Source organism: Amblyomma americanum, chromosome 1 (assembly GCF_052857255.1).
Source record: "Amblyomma americanum isolate KBUSLIRL-KWMA chromosome 1, ASM5285725v1, whole genome shotgun sequence".
Taxonomy (NCBI): Eukaryota; Metazoa; Arthropoda; class Arachnida; order Ixodida; family Ixodidae; genus Amblyomma; species Amblyomma americanum.
This window is the reverse complement of record NC_135497.1, coordinates 441,144,205-441,153,043: the sequence shown is the minus strand read 5'-3', so window position 1 is coordinate 441,153,043 and position 8,839 is coordinate 441,144,205. Positions and strand designations below refer to the sequence as shown.

The 8,839-nt window shown below is 48.2% G+C and overlaps 1 long non-coding RNA gene across 1 annotated transcript; it reads left to right on the top strand.

Moving 5' to 3' along the window:
- Positions 1-636: 636 nt before the first annotated feature.
- LOC144104043 (uncharacterized) lies at positions 637-2,283 on the top strand. Its single transcript, XR_013308420.1, has 3 exons — positions 637-997; positions 1,116-1,243; positions 1,760-2,283. It is a non-coding gene; the product is annotated as an uncharacterized LOC144104043 (long non-coding RNA).
- Positions 2,284-8,839: the final 6,556 nt, after the last annotated feature.

Sequence of the window (8,839 nt, the reverse complement as noted above, 5' to 3'; positions counted from 1 at the left end):
GCATCCCTTCTACTCGACTGGCTCCCGCGCGGGAAAACAATGTCCTGAAGAGAACTGTGAGGAACTCCTGCCTTCTTGAGGGAGCCGAAGAACACAGCCCGTTCCGCGTTGTACAAAGTACAGCACAAGAGCTAATGTTCTGTCACCACACACACCACACGTTGAACACAATGGTGACAACGCTAGGCTAGTCTTATACATCCACGCCGGCGTACGAGCAGAATCCGTGCGAACGCTGTATAGCAGAGACGCATGCTGCTGCATCAGGGGCGCGATTACGGATCAGTCTCAATCGAAATTGTCTCAAAAAGTATATCATTTGCCTCTCTCCTATTGGTCGGCGGCCATTTTGATTTTTTTCGTCACTGACTGACGTCGTAAATGGCGCAGAAGTGGTGACGTTGACCATCTAATTATGCGGGCAGATTGAGACGATTTTTTGAGACTGGAAAAAGTAGTATCAACACGTTTGAGACAGAAAATGGCGGCTGTTTACATCGTCGTATACGCGGGTGACCGCGCGAGCAACGGTGTCGGAGGGTGCATGAAGACGACTTTGACGCGCGGGAGAGTTATTTCGAGGAGACTGCGCAGCGTCTGTGCGACGAACTCGCCGTTGAACTTGGAAGTGCGCGGGTGAGTGCGCTGTCAGTGGAGCGGCAGGTGCTGTGCGCGCTGCGCTTCTTCGCCTCCGGTGGGTTTCAAGGCGCCGTTGGAAATGAAGAAAACGTCGGCGCAGCCCAACCGACTGTGAACAAGCCTTTGCGGCGGGCAGCGGAGACCAATGTCAACGTTGGGTAACAGAAGGGGGGTGTTTGCTTTCCGAGGAGACCCGAGGAGAAGGCGGCGGCGAAGGAGGGCGTCCTTTGCCTAAACGTTCGCCGCGGCAGCATCTCCGGCGTCGTCGGGTGTGTCGATTGGGCACTCATCACTATCAAGGAGTCTGGGGGCAGTGCTGCGAACGAGCCGCAAGCGGTTCTACGCTGCGGACGTAATAGTGAGTATACCTCGGCCACTGTTTTTGACCGCATGAGTTCAAGTGCTACAAGTGCATGAGCTACAAGTGCGGGCCTCGGCAGCGAGAGTGAGTACGGGCTGTGCTTGTTTTTTCTCAGATCTGTGGCGCGAACATGTGCATCCTGGCCGTGGACTCGCGCTGACCCGGATCCTTCCGCGACGCGTTTGTCTGGCGGCATTCCGAGGCGGAGGAAGGCCTGCTGGACGACGGTGATTTTTTTTCTGGGTAAGCAGTAAAATAGCCGTGTCACCCGTCGGGCGAACTCAGTCACATCTATTGAGCTCCAGCACTATGCATTTGGCCGGATCTGCTAAAGCTACAAGAATCAGTCTGGACAGTTACACAAATGCAGACACTTTACAGTATGATACAAGGTATTGCCACCCTTTCCTTTTGGTAAATATAATTGCAGCAGAAACACAGGACACATATTACATCGTTGAAATGCATAGCCTTTCCTGTTGAAGAAACCAAAGCAAAATGCACCTGACAGCGCTTGTGTTTTGTAGGCAATCATAGCGCATCATTTATATGAATGTGGTGGTAAAAGACTGACCTTACAGTAGTGCTCACTTATACATCTAAATCCTGCATGTATGTATGCTCTTGAATGTCATATTCAGCAAAGCCTGGATGTGGGCTACTTGGCGTGAGTCTTCTACTGTATAGCAGAGTGTCCTGTAATGCTGTTGAGATCACTGAGAAAGGACATGCTTAGCCGCATCATTTTTTGTTATGCAGGAGACTATGTCTACCCACTGGAGCCATGGCTGCCTGCACCAGTTGCACGACATTACAGACCTGACTCAGCAGAAGGCCTGTACAACACGCCACATGCTTTCACACAATTTGTGGCTGAGCGCTGTATTGGTGTGCCGAAGAGCTGCTTCCGTTGCTTTCAAGGGCACCGGATGCACCAGTGCCAGTGGAAGTGGACAGTGCGCATCATCACCGCACGTGCTGCACTTCACAGCCTCTGTTTGGATGTGCCCATATCATGCACTTCACAGCCTCTGTTTGGATGTGCCCATATCACCAGAGGGTGCAGGCGACACTGCCTCTGACCCAGATAACAACGGGCCACCTCTAAATGGTGGCTGCCTCGTACAGACGGGATCCCTCCTCACCTGCCTCCTGAGAAGAGCATGCGGTGCTGTACTTTTGGCCTCTCTAGGACGACCCGTCTCCAGAGGAAGGCGTACCGAGGGATGGTGCAGCGGCAGTTGCGATGGAAAATCTAGCGTCCAGAGACGACTCACCATGCTGGCATAGAGAGTGATATCAGGCACTCTTCCCCTGTTGCCACTGTCATTTCCTTGTGTCATTGCACAACACACATCTGCAAGTGTGTGAGCAATTGTGTGATGTGGTTGTGCCCTTAACCAACCTGTGTGCAGCGAGAAGCCAGCAGTGACAAACAAGTGCCCCCCACCGGCTGCCACTTCATTTTCAGTGTGTTTGCTAGTATATCTTCCAGTCCCCCAGCAGCGTGTTGCACAGTCTCTTCCTGAAGACGGAAAAGGTGTTGAAGCAGCTCGCCCAATTTCTGAAAAGCATCATTTTGAACTCTCTTTTGTCAATGCTTATGTTAGCCCACCTGCCCCTTCTCTGCTGTCTCCTTCCAGCTTGGTGGAGTGCCTGTGGTCATTACCTGTGTGACGAACATGCATGAACCAAACGTGTAGTGCTGGAATAAGGCATGAAATATTTGTGATGCTTGTTGGAATCAAAAAGCTGTTTTTTATTGCATCATACATTCAGTAAGCGCGTTTATTTTTTTAGGCACAGCATTTGACACGAGTGTTTCTATTGCAGAAAAGGCAGTGTACATACAAGCATACTTTACCTTGATGTACAATTACCGTATGGCATTTCTGAGTGCAGTTAAGAAAAAAAATCTGAAAAATTGAGTTCAAAGTGCATGTTTTCTTTCATACAGAGGCTACCTGTACAATAAATATGGCATAGTACAGTGTACATGATGCATTTTCCGGACTACAAAACATTTTGGCACATATAAGTAGTGTAAATACCAAAGCTAAGCTTTTAGCGTAATGGTGTGTGGCTAGGGGTTTCGCTCTGTGCTAAAAGCTGTACCTACTGCAAGGAAACCGCTGTACAACAATGCATAATAAAGATTGTAAGGTGAAGTGACTACAATGACTGCTGAATGACTAGAACATCTTCACTGATAGACAAAGATGTGTAAACATCACAGACACATCATCAAGGAGATGGTGTGTGATTAGAGGTTAGTTTACAATCACAAATCATGCAACACCGTTACTGGAAATGCTCTACAGCTCTAAGAATATACAGGCAGCTCCATTGCGGGAAATTTTGAGCACTCGGTTATTGCCCCATAACTGACACCTAGCTTGGTTTGCGTAACACAGGGCTATGAAGTCTTGTCCATGATGACACGAGACGGTGACAATGCCGAATGGCCGGACAAGCTCCTTGTGCTATCATATAATATGTGTGATAAGTGCAACTGCTTTCAAGCTACTTTTCGCCTAGGTATTTAATGTCCTAGTCATTTTCAACTGGCTGCTCTCTTTCTAACTGAAGCGGCCTGTATACAGGGTGCCTCAGATATGATGGACCATAATTTAAAAAAAAAAACAAGTGGTCTTCCGACCTGAAAGGAAGTGCAGGTTAGAAGCTACGCAAAGTATTTAAAGCCCTTCAAACACTGCCCTCACCAAACCCAGTTATACCAACATCACTCCGCCTGCTGAGCAAAATACAATATTACACATCACTGCCCTGTCCTACCTACCTCACTGCCCTGGATCATATGCAATTCAAGCGCTGTGTACCAGCAAACATGAACTTGCTCAACTTTCTGCCCAGTTGCAATTAGCCTCTATACAAGCAAACTACTTATTTCCTGGTTGACCCTGGATCTACTACATGATCAGTAAATAACGTTAATGGAACAAGCTCGTTCTCTCCTCGGTGACAATAGCAAAGTTATCAAGTCAAGTGCTTCCTTTCTCTCTAAACAAAGTGGAGCATAAACATCACAATTTCTGCACCTTGCACAGGAAAAAAAAGAAACTACGGCAACAACTTAACATAAACCGAACGGAGCTACAAAAATACAAACGGAACATCAAGTGCTTAGCCCGATGTGGGCGGCAACACTTGGTTACGAGGCAGAAGAGTGCTGCCACAGAGGCAGGCCGTGTCGGCTCTCATTTCCCGCACCGAGATTGCAAGCTATCAGCAGCTGCACCTGTCTGTCGGCAGTTGCTTCTATGTGATGAAGAAAATAAACAGAACCACACGTCACTCGGTGATCGATAGGCGCCGACCGAGAACACAGACTAAAGTTGTCTTCGTCGATTTTCAAGCCCAGCGCTCCTTGTAAGTTGATCTGCGCAGGCCCGTAGCATTCACTGCCTTCAATCAGATTTTTCTGCACACTTCAGACATCCGCAAAGTGCCTTGATTTTAGACGACACGCAAAATTCGGGAACTAGCCGTGGAATCAGCTGTTTTCTTGCACGCCGCCATGTTCACGCGATACCACTGCCAGCGCGCCCTCATGACAAAAGAAGTTAACCTGCAGCAAATTTCATTGCAAAACTGAGAATGCTTCTAATTTTCCCTCGTGTTGTTGAAATTGCAACACAGTTTACTACCAAAATAAAACATTGCTTGTTTTCTTCATTGCGTTTTTGTTCATTTTCAGACTAACATGTTCACGCTATACCGCTGACAGCACACCTTCGCGGCAAAAAAAGTGACTGAACAGCAAACTTAATTGCAAAAATGAAAACACTGGTTCTTTTGCTTGGTGCTGTTGGGTTTGAAATACAGTTACTTAGCAAAATAAAACATTACTCGTTTTTATTCACTGCGTTTTTACTGCAAAACATTAGTCTACGGTCCCTTGTCGTGCGATTAGTGGTTTCGGGGCGGAGCCCACCGCCTCCTTGCTCCGCATTGGCCGATTCGGCGGTCGGCATTTCTCGGTGTCGTCATTTTGACGTCACTGTCTCAATATTGAGACAGTTTTTTGAGACTGATCCGTAATCGCGCCCCAGGTCTCCCAAAGAGACAGTTGCACGCCCCGAGCAAAACTTTGCAGAGCAAGAACCACTTGCTGCTGCATCAGGCAGTGTCTATGAACACCTCGGCGCCTTGCCCAGGCAGCCACGGCCGCTAAAACCATGGCTACGCCAACTGCGCTCTACCAGTGCTCCCGCAGGAATACTCCCGCATGGACGACTTTCCCAGCCCTTATATAGTCTATAGCGTGGGTTGTGCGATCGATCACACAACAGCATAGATGCCCGCGAAAAATGGACTAGTCATGCGCAGTAGGGTTTGCGCCTTCTCGCTCGTAGATGTACACTGTGCCGGTTTTGACCACCGTTTTTAGATTAGCCTCAGTTTGAAAGCTGCGGCGGGCGGAGTGACGCCTTTCACCTTCCTGCCGAGCTGTTTGCACGACCTGCCTGGCTCATTGCCATTGTCGCCGCCTGTTCGGAGCGTCCAGTGACGCGTTGCAGGCGTGCGGATGTTTGCGCTGTGTCATGTAATAGATATTTTCGCCTTGTTACAGTGTTGCGGTTCGCAGAGAGCATGCCGCGTTGCTTTCTGTACATCTTAAAAGCGCGCATAATGGAATTATTTTCGGCCGCCCTGTGATGCCGGAATGGCAGCGCGTACGTCGTGTACTACTTGTCCGGCCTTGCGGTGCACAAATTCTGAGACCACAACGTGCCCTGTCCTGCATCGAGGACATCAGCTCTCCGGGCCAGTTGTTGGTAGTAACTCGTACCTGACAGTGTAGAGCAGCTTCAAGCAAGTGTGTCTAAAGCATCCCACAAAAAAATGCTAGATTTGACTCTTACTGTAAACAGAGCACTTGCAGCTTCTTTGAAAAAAGTTCCCATTTTCGGTTACATTATCTTGGGAACTGTCGGATGAGTAATTGGAGCTGGAAAACATTGCTCGCTTTGGGTATACGGAGCATAGGGACACTTTTACATGCATTTACTGATTTTTCTAATAGTCGCCCGCATGCATTTCTACGCAAGGCGCCAATCGCCGTCTTGACACAACTGAAAAAGTCTTCGTCGGAAATAAAAAAGCTGGTGTTCTGTAGCTATTCGTTTTGTGTTTCTGGCCAAGTGTGGCTGCCGACAATTTTTTTATATGCCCTGAAATAATTTTTCTTTTCCAATTTGAACATGCAAAGCGCTCCTCTCATCTGTGCTGTGCTCCGTGCGTAGGCACTAAGCGAGCGCGGAATATCATGACTGCTCCAGAAAAAGAACGGAACACCGTCCTTTTTTAGAGCGAAAACTCTAATCCGGACGTTCAGATCCTAAAAAACCGTCTCTTTAATATATGTGATCGTCTTTCGTGTATGTGCCTAGTGCGAGTGCTCCTCATCGTCGCCTTCTACGCAGCACTGCCCATCGCGAGCGCGCCGTCTCGCGGCACTGCCTGCTTATCGTCGAATAATTGGGTAGTTCTGATCCGCACAAAATCGTTTTTTGCCTGTCCGCAGCCGGCCTTGCGCGAGCATGTGTGCCTCACTTAAGTCATTCTGCAAGCAAAATCATTAGAAACAGTCATTGCCAAAACAAAAAAATAAAGCCCGCGCTTTCGCTTTGAACCGAATGTGTAAACATTTTCTGACATTTCTTTTCTCTTTTCATCACTATTTCGTGCCCTCTTAAAAAATTTTGGTAACGTTACGCCAAAAAACACAACAACATCCAGGATACGTGTCGCAAACGTAGACTGGAATAAACCTCGAAGGAAGTACACGGTCGCTGTTTCTCGCGATTATTCTTTCAGCATGCACTTTATGCCCCCTTACTATTAAAGCCAAAGCGTTCTTCATCCATGTGGCTGAAGTTTGTAACTGACAGCCAAAAAAAGCCAGCAAATTTGAATTCTGCGTGTTCGTTCACAAAGTTCAGCGGAAGAGATTCGGCGGCGAATGCTGCCCATCGCGCGCGCTCCACCGGGCTGACAGTGACGGCAGCGCCGCGTCGCGAGTGGAAACGAAAAGATGCCACTTGCTCCCGCGTGGCTCAGGGGAAGCTTGCAAACTTTGCCTTTGACCGTAGGCACCGTGGTGGTCGTTTCTAGTCGTCGGCAGCAGAGGCGTCTGTGGCGTGGAAACCGAAATCAGAAATTAGCATATCTGTTTCCCTATGCATCCCCCTTAGAAGGGGGAAGCCCACGTTCCGTGACGGAGTCGCGCCATTCCCATCGTCTCGCCATCCAACGTAATGGTCCCGCCATTACGTGACCATGGTGTTGGATGGTAAAATAGTTTCATATAACGAAATACGAGCAGCACATATTGAAGCTCAAGGCAACTGATAGCCACCATATAATAAGAGAACGAAAAATAAACAACAATTACCTTGTGAGGAATAGTTGTCCGGAGTCTGGAGCTGTTAGATTTATATGTGATTAAATCTAACGCTGTTCAAAAAATTCGGCGCAGACACTTAAGACTGCTTACGTGTGGGAATTGGAAAGCATTACTGTCCCTGGGTGCATAGACACCAATCCACACACACGCGCGTATGACAGAATTCGGAACGCTGTACTGCAAACGGTTACATCACGGTCTTGACAGTAAAATTGTTTTGAAGAAAGGAAATGGTGGAGTACCTTTCTCACATTTAAGTATACAGCTCAGCCACGCCTTAAGGGAAGAGGTAAGAAGTCTGGGAAGGCAAAGAACTGAAGATACGTATGTCGCCGGTTTGAATTCCTGTCGCAAGCTAGCCGCTATCATGCCTAGCACATGTAAGCGATAGCAGCGAGAAATCGTATAATACCACCCGGAAGGCTGTACAGGAAAGTGTTGTGTCACAGTTTTAGTACGATTGTTATCGGCAAAACTGGAGCCACATTGAGGTCCGCCAGTGGGGAGCATATACTTTAGATGAGCAAATGTATATGACTGCCTGAAATGGCAGTGCTCAGCTTTCTGTGTGTGTCATACGGGCGGAGTGTCAACACCTCAACGCATTGGGGACGGTAAAATAGCAATAACGACTGATGCGTTCATGGCAAATCGTGGTAGGTCCACATCCTCGTCCGGGATACCCGACAGACTTGTAAGTATGCATCGACGAAGCAACCACAGCGCGCAGAACGTACAGTATTTGTCACCCATGTGAGGAGCGCTCGAGAAGCGCATTGGGCGGCAAATAAAGAGACACATCGCCACATCTGGGTTATTGAAGCAACCTTTACGCTAGAGTTAAACCGCATAGACCTTTATATAAATCAGGTGGAAAAAGTACCGGAGTCCTGCTACAGAAAACCATCCGCGCCTGTCCTATTTCAGTTTTTATTAACTGGTGCGCACTGCTCGCTATAGAAGGATGGTGCACGCTCTTCCTGCACGTGACAGCAGCGCAGAGGGCGTAGGTCTTATTGGGCATGCACACAACCCATGCCATGGATACGGTTCGACGAGGAATGCAGACCTCGTGAAATATTCTCTCAAACTGCTCGACCTTCTAAAATTTTTCATTGTTCGATCACCAGCCATGTGCAGTAGTTTCGCTTTCGACGCTGTCCCCGCCTTGTACTTAGCATGCATGCATGCATCCACTTCAGACGCTTTTTCCTAGCATGCACACGCGCACGCACCGACTTGGCCTTGTAGTCTGTCGGGGCGCGCATGGCCGGTGTTTAACATGATCTTCAGTGTCTCCATTCTATTAGATTGAATATTTATATATTTATTTTTAAGGATAGCGGGGTTCGACGCTTTCTTCGGGTAGGATCACGGTGGCTGGGAGACACTCTTCTGTCTCCACGTTG